The sequence below is a fragment of the Balaenoptera physalus genome, assembly GCF_965194825.1.
Source record: "Balaenoptera physalus genome assembly, chromosome: 17".
In the NCBI taxonomy this organism is placed as follows: Eukaryota; Metazoa; Chordata; class Mammalia; order Artiodactyla; family Balaenopteridae; genus Balaenoptera; species Balaenoptera physalus.
This window is the reverse complement of record NC_138895.1, coordinates 75576948-75598211: the sequence shown is the minus strand read 5'-3', so window position 1 is coordinate 75598211 and position 21264 is coordinate 75576948. Positions and strand designations below refer to the sequence as shown.

General features: G+C 43.9%; 2 long non-coding RNA genes across 2 annotated transcripts in view; one reads left to right on the top strand and one right to left on the bottom strand.

Moving 5' to 3' along the window:
• LOC309647117 overlaps positions 1 to 11669 on the bottom strand; it is a 46550-nt gene extending 34881 nt beyond the window's left edge. The window contains exon 1 of the long non-coding RNA XR_014255819.1: positions 2827 to 11669. This is a non-coding gene — a long non-coding RNA (uncharacterized lncRNA). The remainder of the gene's footprint in view (positions 1 to 2826) is intronic.
• Positions 11670 to 15156: 3487 nt separating this feature from the next.
• On the top strand, positions 15157 to 21242 carry LOC309647113. The gene is made up of 2 exons (XR_014255815.1): positions 15157 to 17534; positions 17655 to 21242. It is a non-coding gene; the product is annotated as an uncharacterized lncRNA (long non-coding RNA).
• The last annotated feature ends 22 nt before the right edge of the window (positions 21243 to 21264 follow it).

Sequence of the window (21264 nt, the reverse complement as noted above, 5' to 3'; positions counted from 1 at the left end):
GGACTCCTGCAAACTCCTGCACTGACTTTGCCAGTAATGATGTGGCAACACTCACCGAGTATTTGGGACCAGGGGCGCTCCCCTGAGGAGCCTGAGGGTTAGTCACCTAGACGTGGCTGACAGCCCATGTCGCTGACCTGAGTCTCCTTCTCTTGGCCGATTCTGACCAGTATCCTTTCACTGTAATAAACCACAACCGTGAGTATACCAGCTTTTCTGAGTTCTGTGAGTCCTTCTAACAAATCACTGGACCTGGGGGTGGTCTTGGGACCTCCCCAACTGCACAGGTAGAGAACACAACACTAATCACAAACTGGAGACCCAGTCAGAATGAGGATAATCGTGAAAGTGACCCGGCACTGTACCAAGAGCTTAATAGGCGTTATCTTTTATAATCCTCAAAATAATCCATCAAATAGGAATAATTACTTCCATGTTATAGACGATACTGAGTCTCATATGTGTGTCCTAATGGATAAATCAAGCACCTTACAGTTAGGAGTCTAACCAGATCTGACTTCAAACAGATGTTCCCAACATTAAGCATATAATGAAGTAGAAGGATAAATATTTTTAATATTTAAAAAATAATTAATATTTTAATAAGATTTGGTTTTGTTTTGTTTTCTGGTCCCAAACTTCCTTGTACCTTGTGGTTCTTTCACTGCATTTAAGCAGCAGGTAAACATTCAGTGTTTAGGGGCTCAGGGAAGAGATGACCAAGGAGAATGCAGACAGAACAAAAGAAGCAATTTTGAGTGTTCAGGTTTTAAAGCCCAAACCCCAGCAAAAGCATTAGAAGAATTCATGGTAAGGACAGATTATGCTTTGGTTTCACTGACACCTCATGAAGCTCGCCTGGGCTGGGGTAAGGACAGAGTTGGGGTGCAGGGACCTTGGGTCCTGCCACCACCCCTGCCAAGCTCAGGGTGGGGGGTGTGTTTAAGCCCCCAGGAGTTTAGAGAACCCAAGAGCAGGTGGCGCTTGGGGAGCCCAAGCTGGGATGGTGTGGGTGCAGAAGAGACGTCTGCATATGCCCGTGAGGCAGAGCACCAGGTCCCCGAAGCCTCGGTGGGGCAGCTCTGCTGTAGCTGTTCCCATTTCACAGAGAGCCAGAGGGCAAAAGGAGACTCGCTGTCAGGGAGGAGAGGGGACAATGGAGTAAGGCCCGAAGGCCAGACAGGAACGTCACGTGGAGGGGTGGCAGTGCTGAGCTCCACTGATCTCTCCGCGCAGTTCCCGGGAAGTCAGCAGCCCTCCAGAGCCTAGATGCATCACCCAAGATGCCCAAATGGACGGAGATGACGTTTCCAACGCCTGAACCTAACAGAGGCTTGAAATCCTAAGCAGATTCCGTTGTAGAGAAGCAAAGAAAGCTACGTTTCTGGCCCACCTGAGGTTTGAACCTAGATTCTTGCCTGCCGCCTCGGGGTCTCCATGTTTGAGGAGTGGGTGGTCCGCCCTGAGGTTTCAGCCCAAACCGGTAATAAGCACTACACCGCGTGAAACTCTTTCTCAGCTGCTCTGTGAAAGCAGATGGTTTCTTTGTGGGTGATACCCCGTTGGTAACACTCTTTATTTAGTCTGCCAGGTCCCGGAGAGCATTCCTTTCTGCTTCCTCAGAAGAAGTTTGTGGTGACTTCTCTGGTGGGACACCTAGGAGAAGGCCTGCCCAGCCCCGTCCATGATGGCAGTGTTCAAAGTTAGGAAGGATGGAGAGGGCTTCCCTGTCGAGGACTCCGGGGGTTTCAGAAGAGCCCTGGACTGGGGGTCAGGAGGCCTGGGGCTCCCACCCGAGCTCTGCCATAATCAGCCGTGACCTTGGGCAAGCAGGTCAATCTCTCTTCGCCTCAGCGTCCTATCTTAAAATAGAGGCAGTTATTTCTTCACTGCTTAGTCACAGAGTGAAGTGAGGCAATGAGGTCAGGAACTGAAACGTTGGTCTAAGGACCAGAGAGCAGCTTGACATGGTCCCATCGTCCTTGCCCATCTTTCTTCTCAACTTCTTCTATCAGAGGTGTCAGGGCTGCATCTTCCTTTTTGGAATATGCAATAACCTCAGCTGTGGGAGAATGTAGCAAGACAGTCCCTGCCCTAAAGGAGCCCTCCACCTTACAACTTCCCTGCTAGACTCAGAGCAAGTTCCAAACTCTTCCAGGGTCTACACCATGTGCCACAGAGCCTGACCCTGTGGTCTCTCTCCAACCTCATCCCCTGGGATGTCACTTTGCTCATTCAGCTCCCCTACAGTGGCGTCCACACCGCCCTCAAACGTTCACGTCTGTTCCAGCCTCATTCTTGCTGTTCCCTCTGCCCCAAACGATCTTCCCTCAGATCTTCCCACACTCCCTCACTCACTTTCAACATCGGTGCCAAAAGTTTCCTCCGTTCCCTTCCCTCGGTTGGCAAACAATAGCGCATCTTCCAGCTCTCAGATTGAACACTGATCATATTCGTACTGGACCATCCTGTCTCCCCTCCACCCCAGCACACACACTCCACCCCACCCACCTCCCGTATTAGAAACCCAGTCTTTCCAATTGAACCCCTTCAGGCAGCAGAAGGACCTTGAATTTTAGGAAACAACGTTCAGATCTTCTCTCCACCCCACTGTCCGCCAAGTCTCTCTTTACCTTAGTCCTCCCTCTAATTGTTCCCAGCTCACAGCTTTCCCTGGGGACTTAAATACATTTAAGGGGGAGGTTTAAAAGAGCAACAGCAACTAGTAGGCTGCCAGGTGACTCAGAAAAGACTCGGGCACCCCTAGTTCCCATCCCAGCCCTATAACCAGCTCTGTAAGTCACATTCATTCACTGGGCTACCAACCTCTCACTCATAGAAACAGAGGGCTTCAACTGTAAGATCCCTAAAGACTCCTCCAGTTCTGGCAATTCCTTTACAATCTGGACACAACCAACCATCCGGCTTCTTCAGATACAATATTTCCTTGTCCCTCCATGCCACTCAGGATTCATCAAATCTGAAGTCAGTTGTACTTTTTATACAATCAAGACCTAGAAAAGAAGATGGACAAGTTATTGAGGAGGGGAAAACCTGCCCTAATTTACTCAATCATGTCTGCCTGATACGACTTTTCCAACCTTGTGACCAAAGACTGTTTCTCTAGACCAGCAATTTTCTTCGTCTCCAGGTTCAACGAAACAAAAGAATTTTCCTTAGGCTAACTAAATTATGGAAGGATTTGGATTCCAGGCAGATCTTCTGCACACACATGGCTCCATTTGAAAGACTTGCCTATTGTTTTTGGAAGCCCTAAGAAAACGAAGCATATGTTCAACTTTTTTTTAATAGTCTCGTGAATATGAGTCAGTTTATAGTGTGTTTTGAACGGAGTTCTACATTCCTGTGGGCTTATAGGAATTGAAATTGGTTAAAACCTACCTCCAGAGGAGCTGAGTAACTCAAAAACCTCTGATGCTGACTTCTAAAAGCCACAACCAGAGTCTCATGGTCCTGAGGTGGTTCCACCCTGACTTACCACGGGGACCTTCCCAAAATCAGTGCTGAACTCTTCATGCGCTCTGTATCAGTTAGTGCTGGAACAGCTGGGAATGGAATAGCTGGGGCTCCTCACACATCGCTCTCTCTGTGTGGTCTACCTGCCCTAACGTACGGCTCCCCAACTCCAGGTCATGGGCTTCCAAGGTGCATGTCCCAAGAGATAGTGCCAGGCAGAAGCTATATTGCCTTTTAGGACCCAGCCTCGGATGCCATGCGGAGGCAGTTCTGCCACGATCTTACGAATGAAAAACGTTGCCTGCCCTATCAGCAAACAAAGCATGCTGCAGCCATCAAGCCATCAGCCACCGTAGCCACCACTGACAGTGAACAGGGGAAAACTCAGAATGGAAACAAAAGGGCTGCCCACCGCCAAGTATCAGCCACTGCAGCCATCCCCAGCGGTGCACCCAGAGGGGACTCAGGATGGGAAAGAATAGGATACTGACCCTAGAGAGCTGAGGTGCATATCAAAGGAATGATTTCAATGAGTCCAGACTCTTGCATCTTCCCATACATAGAAAAGCGCTAAATTCATTAACTTGAGATTTCTGGGTTTTTTTAATTAACAGTAATCTTTTGATGTTCCAGCTACCTGGTTTTTGTTGCAATACTCCTATATATCCTGGCTCCCCCCTTTACCCCTTGGGAACAGTCCCTTAGAGCGATCTGAGAGGCTGCCTCCCGGGCTTAAGTCCTCGGAAAGTCTGCCAAATAAAACATAATTCTCAACTTTTAGGTTGTGCGTTTTTTTTTCAGTCGACAGTCTGTTGGTCAAGGCAGTCCCAAAGGTCTGGCTAAGTGCAAGGGAAGGAAACATAGACCCCACCTCTCAGTGGAGGAACATCAATTCCACATTGTAGGAAGAGCGTATGGGATTGGATACGTAGTGGTGTCGCCATCTTTGAAAAATGTAACCTGCACCGCCCCGCTACCTGTCGGGAATATCAATGCCCCCAATTACGGACGAAGAGACTGAGCCTGACAAACGTGAAGTGACTTATCCCAGGGCCCCACGGTGAATAAGTGACAAGGCCAGGATTTAGGGGAAAGGGAGCCTGGAAGATGGAAGGTCCGGGGATTAGAGGTGAGAAGCTCCCCAAGCATCCCAGAGTCCCCGCAAAGGTAAAAGGCAGGACAGGAAATGCCAGGAGGCAGGGGCTTCAGCTAGCGTCCCAGCACGAGAATGAGATCCACAGAGACAGGAATTATCCTGGAGCTCATCTTTTTACCCCAGCAGAGTTCAGCACAGCGGGGACAGGTAGGGAAGCTCAGGTATTGGAATTTGCTCCAGCTTGAAGCTGAGGGATCTTGGTCAAGGCTCCTAATCTTTTTGAGCTTCAATGTCCTCATCTGTTAAGTGGTAAGAATAATCCCCTCCTAATAAGGCTTATGGGGGTTTCAAGATGCATGTGTGTGAAGTTCTTGATATATAGCAGGAAATCAGTTAAAGGTCACTATCATTATTACACAGGCATTTACGTAACTGAGATCAATCAATAGGTTCTGGGAGTTAATGCTTGTGTTAATGCTTGGGCAGCCTCAGGTGAAAGGTGGGCTGGGACCTCTAATATTTGGGTTGATAAGAAGAACAGAGCTGAGTCTGAGTTGAAATGGTGTGAGGGAGAGAGTGGGCAAGTTTAGGAGAGTCGAAACAGGCACCAGTGACATGGGTGTGGACACCGGAACCAGACAACTCTATTAAAACTTGGTCGAATTGCTTACTCTTTCAAAGCATTAGTTTCCTCAACTGTAAAAATAAGATAATGGTACTGACCTGATGATATTGGTATAGAAATGAAATAATCAATATAAACACCTAGCAAACTGCCTGACAGATAGCAAACTTTTAATAGGTGTTTGTTCTTTCTCCCTCTTTCCTTGATATCTGAGGAAGAATGGTGTTATACTGATCATTATATGAACTATTCGTATTCAATAAATGTGTTGAGTTGGATTTACACCATCCATCCCAATGAATCGGTTTGGGCCATACAGCCTGCATGCCACGTGCATTAATTGAGCACCTACTATATGCCAGGCACCATGGTGGCTGCCCAAGGTACAACAGAGAAACCAAAACACAGCCATTGCCCTTGAGTTGGTTAGTGTGGAAGGAAAGGCTTAGCAGGAACTTTCCAGTTACAGAATAGAAACAAGCCTTTCATTTCTTCCTTGTCATCTGCGTTAAAGTCTGGCTCTTACATGGTGAGTCTGTGATCTCCGTGCCTGTGATGACAGGTGGTAGAGAAGGCACTGCTCAGCCAGATCAGACCTCAGGATGGTTGTGGGCAACATCTTGTTGTGCTTCCCTGGCCTCCCCATCAACCCTCTGGGTTTCCACGACACCTGGTAGCAGGACCAGCTGAAGGAGAATGGAAAAGTGCATTGAGACCTGCCTCTCACCCTGCTTTCCCCAACTTTTCTGCAGTGTCCCTCTCTCTGCCACCTTCTACTTCATGGCACAAACACCCTTGCGTTTTCACTTCTACTTTACACCAAAAACCATCTCTCCACAAGAGACATGTTCGCAATTTTACACATAAACTTCTGTAACTGGCATGACAACTCTGCAGGTTAGATTTCATTATCTCTTCTTTACATGAGGCTCAGAGAGGTTAGGTGTCTTAAGGGGTCAAGCCAGCAAGTGGTGGAGCTGGATTTGGATGCAGCGCTGCCCAGTTTCAAGTTCAGCTTGGTATTAGTTCATTTCTGTTCATCTAGCATTTAACGCACACCTGCCTCATGCCAAGCACCAGGCAAAGAGTGATGAGCAAGACATGCTTGCTGCTCCCCAGGGCTCACAGACTAGCAGGGAAGGTGAGCACACCAGGAGGAATTTTAAATTTAGGATAAATGAGATAACGCACATAAACTTCTTGTTGTGGTACCTGGAACATAGAAAGCTCTCGATTAACATCTGCTATTGTTACTATGAATACCTGTGCAAGGGAATGTGAAAGGAAGGATGCCACGTAGCACAGACTAGGATAGGCAGCACAATCTTGGGTGCAGCACATTGTTCTTCATCCTGGGTTATTTGTACTTTAACGCATTTTGCATTCAGTTTACAGCATCATTTGGAGAGACTCAGGGGCAGCCTGGGACAGCCCCAGGTAGAATGTCTAGGAGTGATAAAACTTGAACCCTACCAAGGAGAACTCCTAAGAGAACTAGGGATGTTGAGCCTGATGCAGAGAAATTGAGGGTCTGTTAGGAATTGCATGCCTGCTTATAAAAATGACCTGAACTAATACTGTTTTTGTTCTGATTTGGGCTGGGCTTGAGGAATGCTAAGATTCTCTTTCTAATTGTGAAATGGACGATGTGTCCCTTGTTAAAAGAATTTCAAGCATCCTCAGTTGGGGAAGAAGTATCTCAGGAAGTCAGAGTGCCCTCCTGAAGTGTCTGGAAGTCCCTAAGTAGGAAGGTACATACTCTGCTTATGGGTCTCAGTGACAGGGGCAGTCATGTGAATCATAAATTTTAAAGATATAAAATTTACCAAAGAAGAATTAGGAAGTTATAATAAGGAGAAACAAGAAAAAAACACCTATAATCCCTTTAATAAATAAGCACACTTTATACCCAATACCAGCTCAACAAGCCTGGAGAAGTTATTCAACTTCTCCGAACTGCAGTTTCCTTATCTGTAAAACGGTCATGATAGTAACTACCTTGAAGCGTCATTGTGACAATCGAATTTTTAAAATGCATTTAAGGGACGTAATACAAATGTATTTAATACATAACCCATCATCAAAAAAGTCTAATTTCCTTTCTTTTCCCCATTGTCTTTCCAAAACACCATAAACATTGAGTATTTTTTTCTAATCTTTATTTTGTTATTTAAGCTTAATACTATTGCATATATATTTTTGTATTCTGTATTTTATTTCGTACATAATTATTTTATTATAAACATAATTTATAACATATTCTTCATAAACATAAGTTTCATGGTTGTGTAATGCTCTAGCTAGTGGATATATCATAACTAATTTGTTGTTGGTAATTAATACATTTCACCTATACTTATATAGAGAGAAGAACATTTTGTGAATAAGACCTTTTTTCATTTTGGATAATTTCTTTATGATGTATTTTCAGAAGAGAAATCACTGTACCAAAGAGTAAAAATAATTTAAAGCCTTTGATACATATTGCCAAATTCCTTTCCAATATTTCATTTTTATATATGAGCCAGTTTCACAATCAAGGTTTTGTCTGCTACTTCTAAAAAATTGTGGGCTGCTTGAAGACAGAAGTTGTATATATCCTGTATCCCCACCTCCTATTACAGGGTACTTTTTTTTTTTTAATTTATTTATTTATTTATTTATGGCTGTGTTGGGTCTTCGTTTCTGTGTGAGGGCTTTCTCTAGTTGTGGCAAGCGGGGGCCACTCTTCATCGCGGCACGTGGGCCTCTCACTATCGCGGCCTTCTCTTGTTGTGGAGCACAGTCTCCAGACATGCAGGCTCAGTAATTGTGGCTCACGGGCCCAGTTGCTCCACAGCATGTGGGATCTTCCCAGACCAGGGCTCGAACCCGTGTCCCCTGCATTGGCAGGCAGATTCTCAACCACTGCACCACCAGGGAAGCCCTACAGGGTACTTTTAATAAATATTTATGTAATGAATAAAAATGATCATGTCTATTCACATTCCCATCAGCATGAGGATGCCTGTTTGTTTCATTACATCTTTATTATAACTGAATATACGGAACATACCGAAACTAGGGGGAGAGGAGGTGGTGGATCTAGAGGACAAATTTCTAAATATATGTCATGACCTTTCTAGAAACTCCTGTGCTATTTCAAAACTTATAAGAGCTGGCAGAACCCAAGTTTCTGACTTCTCTTTCAATATCTATCCTTCCCAACTTGTATGCCCATTGGCAAAAGCACATACTTAGAAACAGTCTTTGACTATTAACAAAAGCAATGAGTGTTTTGCAAAATGTTTGTATCAGTCTGTACTGCTCTGTAACAAACCACCTCAAAACTTAGTAACTTTAAAAAGCAACCGTTTATTAAATTCAGGATGTTTCAAGTCAGTAATGATTTAGCCTGGGCTGAGTTGGGCAGCTCATCTGGTCTACACCATGCTCACTCACATATCTGCAGTTACCTGGTCAGCTCCTGGCTTGGCTGGAGGCTGGCTGATGGAGGATGGCTCCTCTCACTCTCCAGCAAGACAGCCCAAGCTTGCTCACCCTGGCATCTAGAAGGGTTCCAAGAAACAGAGAGTGGAAGCCTGCATCGCTTCTTGAGGCCTCAGCTCAGTCCTGGTACACCATCTCTTCCATGGCTTTCTATTGGCCAAACCATGTCACAAGGCCAGGCCAGATTCAAGGGGTGAGGGAATAGACTCCACCTCTTAGACAAAGGAGCTGCAAAGCCACAATGGACAGGAAGTGGGTGCAGGAAAGGATGGAAGGAAGAATTTAGCCATTTTGTAACTGGTCATTGTTTCCCTAAGTGGTAGAATAAATCAGTCTGCTGGGTGGATTACTTAATCTTCTGCAATTAGAACTTGAAGATTATTGACCTCCAATAATTTATATAGTGTCCTAGAGATTTAAAATATTTAAAACAGTGTTGTCGGGACTTCCCTGGTGACGCAGTGGTTAAGAATCTGCCTGCCAATGCAGGGGACACGGGTTCAAGCCCTGGTCCGGGAGGATCCCACATGCCACGGAGCAACTAAGCCCGTGCGCCAGAACTACTGAGCCTGCGCTCTAGAGCCCGCGAGCCACAACTACTGAACCCACGTGCCACAACTACTGAAGCCCATGCCCCTAGAGCCCGTGCTCCACAAGAGAAGCCACCACAATGAGAAGCCCACGCACTGCCACGAAGAGTGGCCCCCACTCGCCACAACCAGAGAAAAGCCCACGCGCAGCAACGAAGACCCAACGCAGCCAAAAAAAAAATAATAAAATAAAATAAAATAATTAAATAAATAAATTTATAAAACTGTTGCCTTGGCCAATTTTTGTATAATCAGCGCTTTAGGTTTGATGAGCAAGCACCATCAATTTTCAGGTGGAAGATGAGTCTCAAGGAAGCTTAGCAGACAGGGAAGCTGGTAGAGCCAACCATCCTCTAAATCTCTCCAGCTCTGTGTCCTTAGCACAGGGGACGTTGCTCATCTCTTGGCTTTCAATAAATAGAAGCCACAGTTCCATTCATTTCTAAACTGTGCCGCATCGCACACGTGTTCAGGGTTGGTGGGGGGAGGGGGATAAAATTAGAACAGACGCCGTCGCCAGTTCATTTTCACCTACCCTGGTTCAGTCAGGCTCTGCAACAACATTAGCAGCCTGGATTCATGCCGAGAGCTCGCAGCATCCTCCGATGGGCTCAGCTTTGCTCACGATTACTTGGGATCTATGAGATGTACTTACAGGAAGCAAAGGGAGACAAATCCCTCACCCCACCCTGCGAACTCTACTTGCTTGAAATTCCCCTAATGGGAAACCAAGCCATTCCCTTCACAGTGGTAAATCGGTTTTAAAGTGCGGGCCACTAGAACCTTAATTATTATCATAACAATTATATAATACACTATATAATTATGCATGTGTACATAATACATATATTCCTTTATTAGGAGACCAAGCCATTTCTTTCACAGTAAGAAATCTGCTTTAAAATATAAACCACCAGGACTTTAATTATTGTTAATTTATTATAATTATCATTATACTAATTACACAATATATTATAGAATTATGTATCTCTGTATATAATTTATATTCCTGTATGTAATACGTATATATTACAACTAACCCTTGAAAAACATGGAGGTTAGGAGCGCCAACCCCCATGCAGTTGAAGATCCACGTATAACTTTTGACTCCCCCAAAACTTAACTAATAGCCTGCTGTTGGCCAGAAGCCTTACCAATAACATAAACAGTCCATTAACACATATTTTGTGTGTTATATGTATTATATACTGTATTCTTACAATATAGTAAGCTAGAGAAAAGAAAATGGTATCAAGAAAATCATAAGGAAGAGAAAATACATTTACAGTGCTGTACTATATTTATTGACACCGTAAGTTTACGTTATCTGTTTACAAGATGATGTAAATATTCATCATCAATATTATCTATTTTCAATATTATCTTATATGATACAAAACACTGTAGATGTTATATGTATTACTAACACTAGACATCAAAAATGAAAAGATAATGTGAAAAAGAAACTCATATTTATCTACAAGTATAACGATTCATGCATTGATAACAAAAAAGCAGCAATGTGATTGCTTTATGGTAGTCTAGGGTAATCGATATAATGCTTCACAGGAGTCTAGCCTATACACTAATGAATGCATCACTATAAACATTTTATGGCATACAGTATTAGAGTCATATTCATAGTACAGTATTGGAAACTTTGTTGCATTTTTTTTAAAGACCACTTACTTGTGATATTAGGATGATAACACAGTTTCTCCAGTTGAGAGAGAGAGAGGCGTACTGCATGGTAATGTAATTCTTTGAAAGCAAATTTGTAAAACAATGTAATAATTGTAAGTAATGTGTTACTACCACATTATTAATTTTATATTAAATATCACTCACCTTATACTTATGTAAGGATAGGCTAGCATCTGCATATATTTTATGCATTCATGACACATCTTTTTCTTAAATTTTTTGATATTCCTAGGCTATGCAGTTTGCAAGCTTTTTCAAATTGTTTCCAATCTCAAAAAATTTTTCAAAAAAAAAAAGTCTCAAATCTCAAAAAAAAAATCCTCATATAAGTGGACGCTCACAGTTCAAACCCATGTTGTTCAAGGGTCAACTGTATATAATTGTTATAGAACATTAAGTAGTATATTACATAATTATAAAACATAATTCTATCATATAATAATTTGATAATAATGAATTTTTTAATGGACAAAATATATGAAGCATTGGACATCAGGCAACAAAGAACAGTGCCGCCTGAGAGATGGGAAACAAATGAGGTGAGCCCCCCGATTGCCCCAGGACATTGACTTGGCCATGGCAGGGGTTCTGTGCTTGATTGGTGATGTCTGACCTGGGCTCGGGGAGGCCAACAACAGCCCTCAACCATGTATTTCCCATTCCTGTGTGATTGTTAAAATCTCTGGGGCTTCCTTGGTGGCGCAGTGGTTGAGAGTCTGCCTGCTAATGCAGGGGACACGGGTTCGCGCCCTGGCCTGGGAGGATCCCACATGCCGCGGAGCAACTGGGCCCGTGAGCCACAACTACTGAGCCTGCGCGTCTGGAGCCTGTGCTCCACAACAAGAGAGGCCACAACAGTGAGAGGCCCGCGCACCGCGATGAAGAGTAGTCCCCGCTTGCCACAATTACAGGAAGCCCTAGCACAGAAACGAAGACCCAACATAGTAATCAATCAATAAATAAATCTTTAAAAAAAAAAAAATCTCTGACCTTTCCTACCTTCTTTCAGACCCTGACTTTCAGGACTCCTCATTTTATATTAATACTACTTTATCTTGGACATTGCACAAAACATTTTACATGCACTGTATCATTTGCTCCTCATAATTATCCAGTACATCAGCTACACGCTTTCAACTCCAGGTAACAGAAACGCAGATTCAAAATGGCTTAAACAATAAAGGGACTTATTTTCCCAGATGCCAAAACATCTGGAAGTAAGGCAGTTTCACAAATGGACAATTCAGTTCCTCTACATCCTCAAGGACCTAGGACCTTCCCATTTTATCCTCTGTCACCCTTTGGTGGTCAACCTTGGACCTCATGGTCCAAGCTGGCTGCCACATGTCCAGACACTACATGTGAATACACAATGTTCCTCCAAAGGAACACCGTTCCCGAGCCCTCTTCTAGATCCCTGGGCCTGCAAAATACCGGAGCAGCCCCTCAAACCTACATCTGACTCCAGAGCTAGTGCTGTTTTCACTATTCCAAGCAGACTTTCAGATGACCCTGCCTTGGTGAAGACTACTGATCTGTTGACTTCCTTTCAGCAGGGAATTTAACATAGTAATTACCGGGTTTGACTTCTTCCCTCCCCACACCCCCCCACCGTAGAGGAAGTTTAAATTTAGCTTCTACCTGCATTTCTCCTCTGTGACTGTGACTTTGGAGCAAATCTACTGAACATTACATGGAAAACACTAATTGCGTCACCTAGTTTGGGATTAAACTAATTATCTGTTATTGCTGCTGCAGATGCTAGAACATACCTAACTATCGGGCTTGAGGAATACGTACTTTGTTTAGACTGTGACAGGGAGCCCAGCAAGGTGGGGCAGGTCTTCAAGCTGGCTGTCCCTGGCAAAGGAGAAACAGGCATCCTTGTTCAAGCTGGCGATTTATTCTGATGGCAAAGCAGTATTCTTGTGCCCTGCTATAATGTAAAACCAAGCAAAAAACAAAAGCAAAAAAATGGATTAAATAATTAAATGCCTATCATAACCCGTGTCACAGCCAACACTTGGGAGATGTTATAAATGATAGAGCTTAGTAGTCAAGAGCACAGACTCTGGCACCTCCCTGGCTCTGGTCCTTATCAGTTGTAAGATCTTCGCCAAGTTGATTAACTTTTCCATGCCTCACTTTCCTCATCTGTGAAATGGGACCAACAAAAATAACATTATCTGTCTGACAGAGCATGTAGGGCACTTAGAACTGTCCACACAGAGTAAGTGCTAGACATTATTATTACATTATGTTATCTCATTGATTTGAATGTTACTAACGCCTCTGTAGGATGGCTGGAATTGGCATACAAGTAGCCACGCCCTAGAGCTGTTACATGGGTGATAGGAGATGACTTGTGGGGAGCATTCAATCAATGGCTGCAAAAACCAGTCCCCCAGGAGGAGACAGAAGCCAAATGAGTAAGTGACCTAGCAGGTCATCCAGGCAAGCTGGTCCTCCTGCCTCACAGCCCTGGACACGGTTTCTTCCCCTCATCACCTCTGTTTTGAGCCCATCATTCCTCTGCTCACGTCCACCAGTGGTTCCCATTACACAGAGGATAAAGTGCAGCCTCCAGGCACTTTACAAATGACCTGGCCGTGGTCACCACTCTCACCTCGTCTCCGGCTGCCCCTCCCCTCACTCCCGCTGGTCCAGGGCCTGTGGCCTTTTTTCTCTTCTTTCTACTGGTCAAGTTCATTCCCATCTTAGGACTTTTGCCCTGGCTGTTCCCTCTTTCCACAATCTTTTCATGACTGACTCCCTCACTGTTCAGAACTCACCTCTTTAAAGACTCTTTTCCTGGCCACACACCCTTAAGTAACCATTAGTCACTAGTTTAATGGATAGCTTTGTTTTAATTAAGTACAATGCGAATGTACTTAATACCACTGAACTGTATATTTAAAAATGGTTACGATGATGAATATTATGTTATGTGTACTTTACCACAATTTAAAAAAATTTTTTTAATAAGACTACGACTCCCATCTTCTTTGCACCCTCTCTCTTTATTTTTTTTTTTCTGCGCCATATGTGGGATCTTAGTTCCCCAACCAGGGATCGAACCCACGCCCCCTGCACTGGGAGCGCAGTCTTAACCACTGGACCGCCAGGGAAGTCCCACACCCCCTCCCTCTTTCCCTCTCACTTGCTGGCTCTGATGAAGCCAGCTGCCATGTTGTGAGCTGCCCTACGGAGAGGTCAGCATGGTAAGAAACTGAGGGCCTCCGTCCAACAGCCTGGGAGGAATTGATTCTTGCCAACCACTACGTGAGTGAGCTTGGAAGTAGGTCCACGCTTATTTAAGAGACACCTTAACTGCAGCCTATAAGAGACCCTGAGGCTGTGGACCCAGTTACGCCCTATACAGATTCCCGACCACGGAAAGTGAGATCATGAACGTGGTTGTTTTATGCCACTGAGTTGTATGAATGAAGAAGGTTGCCATATGAGCAAACAAAGGATGCCGTGGCCACCTAGCCATAAGTCACTACCTGCAGCCCCTACAGTAAGCCTGAGGGGACTCAGAACAGGATACTGTCCCTAAAGAGATAAGGTGCACATCAAAAGAATGATTTCAGTGAGCCCAGACTCTTGCATCTTTTTAGACTTAGAAGAGTGCTAAATTCATTAACTTGAGATGTCTGGTTTTTCTATAATTAACAGTATTCTTTTGATGTTCTGACCGCCTGGTTTTTGTTGCAAGAAGTCTTACCTATCCTGGCTCCTCCCTTACCCCCCTCACCTCTTTGGAACAGTCCCTCAGAGCAATCTAAGAGGCTGTCTCCCAGGCTTAAGAGCTCAGTATGTCCGCCAAATAAAACATAACTCAACTTTTAGGTTGTGCTTTTTTTTTTTTTTCAGTCAACATCAGGAAGCGAGAAGATGGGGGCAATTCCTGAGTTCCTTGGGAGATGAAAATAGGCTGCTTTGCCTTCAAGTTGTTACTTACTCAGCAACTATTTTTTTGAGAAAGTATGGCAGAAGGGATAAGTTATTATCTCTTTTCTGTCCAATGAGTGTGAGAAAGATCTAATCTTGAGTACTGGGCTTTGCTGCTCACTACCTGTTGGGCAAGTTCTGTTAGTCTGTGTAAGCCTCGATGCCTTCATTTGTAAAATGAGGGTTAAAACTAGTTTCAATTGCACGAGGCTGTGTAATCACGAATACTGCTTAGAGAGCTCAGGCTCCTCACCTGCAAATGGGATTAAAATCCTCATCCTTAGGGATGGAGTGAGGCCAGGTATCCTTGGTCTAGCACCTGCCACAGAGAAGGGGTTTGCAGTGGACTGAATGGCGGCCTCACAAAATATAGGTCCACCCAGAATGTATGAATATGGCATTATTTGGAAAAAGGGGTTTTGCAAATATAATTAAGTTAAGGATTTCAAGATGAGATCATCCAGGATTAGGGAGGGCCCTAAATCCAATGACAGGTGTCTTTTTAAGAAAAGAGAAGGGGAGAAGATGCAGAGGAGAAGGCCGTGTGAAGACAAAAGCAAAGATTGAAGGTATGCAGCCCCAAGCCAAGGAACGCCTGGAGCCACCAGCAGCTGGAAGATACAAAGAGGGATTCTCCCCTAGAAACTTTAGAGGGAACTTTGGCCCTGCCAACACCTTGATTTCTGACTTCTGGCCTCCAAAACCATGAGAGAATACATTTCTGTTGTTTTAAGCCATCAAGTTTGGGGTAATTTGTTACAGCATCCTTAGAAAAATAATAAAGGTTTTAATAAATGTACACTATTGCTACAATCCCTTGCCTTTCTTTGCCCCACAAGAGTTGGACAACCTTCTCTTGTCTGAGGAGGGCAAACTTCTGTGTGGAGCCCAGGCTGGGACACAAAGACAAAGGTCCATCTGGAATGACCTAGGTCCCTGCTCCTGCCCTGCCTCTGACCCCTCTTGCCAGGCGGGGCTCCATCCTCTGTTGCCTTTGTGCCAGGGTCTCTGAGGCTGGCAGCACACCCCAAGCCAAGAGATTCCGAGCCGCGGCATGAAGCAAAGAATTGTCAGCGAGATCCCAGATTGTTTTGTCACATACACTTTGCAATATGACAAGTAGGCGTCCAAAATATGTTCCAGGAGGGGGGAGCAAGAAATTTTCCAAAAGCCTACTTGGCAGCCTGAGTCACTCTGCTGAATCAAGTGCCAGTCTAGTCCTTGGCTTTCCTCCTCCTGCCATGTGATGCTGTGTCACTCAGGATGGGGAGTGCCAACTGAGTGTCACCAGGAAAAGAAAAACCTGCTCTCGGTGGGGTTGGTCCTGACTCCATTGGCTGCTTTGGGATTTTTCTAGATGACATCATAATAATAGCTCTATTCCTATAATCATAAAAACTACAACAATCACTAGCTCTTAGGTACATCCCTGTGTGAGGCATGGCATGGCACTAAGACATTTATGTGCTCTTCCTTCTTTAATCTTCACAACAATTGTATGAGGTGGGAATTATTATTAGCATCTCTCTGCTGCAGAGAAGCAAACTGAGGAAGAAGGACTTTAAACAATTTGCCCAGGATTCCATTTCTGGGAAGTGGTAGAGGTAAGGTTCCGACTCTCATCAGTCTGTCTATAAAGCTGGAAATGTGGGCACTGTGCAGCCACTTTGTTCAGCCACTTTCCATCATATTTTACAGTTTGTTAGAATAAGGACCAGGGCACCCTCATTCCCATAGAGCGTGATTGCTTGTCTATGGGGCACCCTCCCTCAGACTGGTTATTCCAGATAGGAGGTGAGCCAGTAAGATTGCTAAAATGAGGAAGACATAGGTAGCTTGAACAGAATTATTAAAGTCGGGCAGACTGAGTTTTCTCCCTCTCCCACCCCTTTTCCTAGAGCCTGGCATGTACAGATGCTAAAGTAACAGAAAGCCTTTTGTCATGTAACTCAGGGCTAGGAAGGAGATTAAGAATCTTTTAGCACAATATGGTACAAAAGAAATCTTAGCAATAGGTTAATATGTGTAGTTGAAAAGGTTTAACTGAGGCAAGATTATTCCAAAGGGGTCTTCCCTTTCCCTTTGTACTCTTAAGGTCTTACTATAGATTGTCCACCCAGCATTCATTCCTCCCTTCTTCCTTCCTAACCAAACTCAGGTTTTGTTCTCTCTCTCCTACATCAGACTAAGGGGGTAGTTGACCTGGCTCCAAGCTCCAAGGATGGGCTTGATTGACCTAAGGGTAATCCTGCTCTCTCTGCCATTGATTGGTTTAGGAACAGTCATTCCCCCAATTCCAGCCAAGGAAACACAAAGAGAAGTCTTTCCAGGGTCAGTGGTGGCTTAGTGGCTTCTGGGGAAAATGTGTTTGCTTCTAGGAAAGAGCCAAGGAAAGAAATGGACCCCTTTTTCCTCTAGATCTTGTCACGTCTGGATATGATGCTCAGAACCAATGCCACCAGCTTGTCACCAGTGCGAGAATGAGGACCACTGATCATGGCAGAACAGAGAGCTAGAGAGGAAGGACTCGTAAATACCATTGTTGAATGAGTGATTCAACCGGCTTTGGATCCGCCCTGCCCCCTGGAATTCCTGATATGTGAGATAATAAATTCCCTATTGTTTAAGTCAGCTTGAGTCAGGGTTTTGTTTCTGCCACCAAGCACCCTGACTAATACAGGATTCAAAGCAGGCTCTCCACCCCTCCTCCCCCATCCAGCCACTGAACTGAATGCCACTGAGGATTATCAACAACCCATTCCAGAGGCTGCACATAAGAGGACGACCCTGGGACAGGAGGTCATGGAACACAAGAGGAGTCTAGGACGAAGCCTCCATATCCACAGGCAAGTTGAATAAGCTAGAGCACCACTGCTGAACTCCCCCATCCTATTTACTCTGAATGTGTGGGGACATAATGTTTGATTGATTGAATATTCTCCATAGTTCCATACGGTGCGTCCCTGGCCAACAGTTAACCATCCTTTTGCAGGTCATATCACCCCTTCTTCCACGAAATACAGTACACTGTACACTGCTGGAATTACAGATTGTTGACCCCAGTAGAGTCTTAAAAGGCCCACTAATCCCACCCCTCTCATTTTGTGAATGTGGACCCAAGGGCCAAGAAGAGGAAGCGATTTCCCTGAGGCAGTGCAGAGGAAGTCTGTGGCAGAGCCAAGATTGACATGTAGGTCTCCTATCTCCCAAGCCAGTGCTTTCCCCACTCTACCACCATTCCCCCCAGGGGTTTGCCTAGAAGTTGTCCATAGATTTTAACAGCCAGAACAGTCTTCCATGGTCAAATAGACTTAGAAAGTGTGGCATTAAATAAATCATGTTACGGATTTTTCTGTACTAAGGGAACTTCTCATAGTTTTTTGTTTTGATTTGTATGTTGATTTGTTTGTTTGCCAGTAATGCTTTGTGACACTTTAAAACTGAAATGTAGTATACACTCTTTCTCAAATCCATTGGACCATGGAAACTTTCCCAGAGCATCTTATTGGAACTGTGTTCTTCAAATGACACCTCAGCAAATGCATAACATGGACCTGCCTCCATAAGGAGAAGATGAAGTCAAAATACAAAAAGCAGCAGAGACAGGCAGGGGTGAAAAAAATGGATAGATGAATTGTCAGATAGAGGGATGGATGGATGGAAGGATGGTTGGGTGGATGGGTGGAGAAAGGCAATAACTTGAGCCTCTGATCTAAAGAAGACCTGTTATGTGAACCAATACATTTTTTTTTCTTTTTAGGTTAGCTCGAATTATACATTAGTCAGGTTGTTGTTGTCGTCATTGTGATAATAATGCATAACAAACAACCCCCAACTTTCAATGATTTACCACAACAGGTGTTCATATCATACTCTTGAATCAGCTGGGCCAGGCTGGACCCCAGACTCCTGGTTATGCTCAGGTCTTCTTCATTTGTCTTCATTCCAGGACCCAGACTAAGGGAACAAAGGTCCCCTGGTGCGTGTTCTTCTCATGGTGGTAGGAGGAAGTTCCAGAGAGTTGCTGGCCCTCCCAGCCACACTCCATTGGCCAAAGCAAGTCTAACCGTCAAAGCCCAAAGTCAATAGGGAACGAAAACTATACTCTGCTCACAGGGAAGCCAAGACAAGAGCAGGGAGGAAAAGAAGAATTGTAGACAAATTCTAAAGACCCACCAGAAATTCGGTCTTCTATTGTTTACAACCTGAAGAGTTCTGAAAAATTCAATCAACTGGTTAACTTGTGGGTTCCTACTTGGTAAAGTGCCTTTAAGCTACAGAAGCCTTTATAACCAGACAATGTCGGGTGCTGGACCCTCCTTGGCTGTTCCTCACTCCCACGACGTTCCTGTCTTTTCCATTCACTATTATTTCACCCTTCTCTTCAGATTTGACATAAGAAATTGTTTCCCTTTTGTGTGTTTAATACAGACTTTTATCATCGTGTTATGGATGAACAATTCAAGCCTGAGGACCAACGGGTCAATGTCAGCAGAGTTGCTGTATTTGTACAGCAGTGGTTGTTTGTTCAATTATTTGAATGTTTCTATTGCATCCACTCTTTTCTAAAAATGAACTGCATTAGAGAAAATGTCAGTACCGATTTTAGCCATAAGAAGTATAGATCTCATAAACTTAAGACATTTGCAACAGAGATGGAAGTCATACTTTGAGGAGCAAATCTTGAGTCTCAAGAGGATCAGACAGTATATTCAATTTTGAAAGAAACAAGCAAAATCAAAGAACATGGCCGTGGTTCTGAAACTGTATTGTTGAAGACAACACTGTAAAAGTGAGATATAATTGGGGATTTAATCATATTTTCAGTCCTCTGGGGATGCAGACCGTTTGGTGATACATAAGGATAGGATTTGAACCTGGACAAAACGATAATTCAAAAAGATACATGCGCCCTTATGTTCATAGCAGCACTGTTCACAATAGCCAAAACATGGAAACAACCTAAACATCCAGTGACAGATGAATGGATAAAGAAGATGTGGTACATATATACAATGGAATATTACTCAGCCATAAAAAAGAACGAAGTAATGCCATTTGCAGCAACATGGATACAACTAGAAATGATCATACTAAGTGAAGTAAGTCAGAAAGAGAAAGACAAATACCACATGATATCACTTATATGTGGAATCTAAAATATGACACAAATGAACCTAGCTACAAAACAGAAACAGACTCATGGAAGAGACTTGTGGTTGCCAAGCAGGGGGGAGGAGAGGGATGGACTGGGAGTTTGGGGTTTGTAGATGCAAACTATTACATGTAGAATGGATAAGCACCAAGGTCCTACTGTAGAGCACAGGGAACTATATATCCAGTCTCCTGGGATAAACCATAATGGAAAAGAATATTAAAAAAGGAATGTGTATATGTGTATAACTGAGTCACTTTGCTGTATAACAGAAATTAGCACAACATTATCAATCAACTATACTTCAATTAAAAAAAATAGAGAATAAAAAAAGGATAGGATTTGACTTGCAAACATGGACTTTCAGATATATTTTCTGAGGAACACCATTAAGAAAAAGAAGGAATTTATTGCCTATATTTACAACATATTAACAGGAACATGGCCACCTGCCAAATCTGTGAGCACAACTGGAGAGAGCACATTAGTCAAGAGCATCGTGTACTGCTGCATACAGAGACCTAGTTCAAAGTCTCAGTTCTAGGACTTTGGGAAAATTACTTAACCTCAGTTTCCCCATCTGTAATATGGGGGACAAGACCACAGACATCTCAGGGTTGTTGAGAAGTTAAAATGAAATAATAATAATTAGCTAAATCTTATGACAGACCAGGCACTGTTCATATACTTTACACGGTAACACTTACTTACAACACTGTATTAGGGATTATCCATCTTTTACAGAGGAGGAAAGTGAGGCATAAGGAAGGTAAGTGACTTGCCCAAGGTCACACAGCTAGTTAGCAGTAGGGCTGGGAGGCAAGCCCAGGTCATCTGGCCTCACAGTCTGTGTTCCTGACCACCTGCTATAGACTGAATGCTTGTGTCCCCTCAAAATTCATATGTTGACACTAATCCCCAATGTGATGGTATTTGGAGGTGATTAGATCATGAGGGCATGAGACTAGTGTCCTTATAAAAGAGACCCCAGAGAGCTCCCTCACCCCTTTCTCCAGGTGAGGACACAGCAAGAAAATGAACATTTATGAACCAAGAAAAGAGGCTTCACCAGACACAGAATCTGCTGGCACCTTGATCTTAGATTCCCCAACATCCAGAATTATGAGAAATAAACGTGTGTGGTTTAAGCTACTCAGTCTATGGGGTTTTTTTA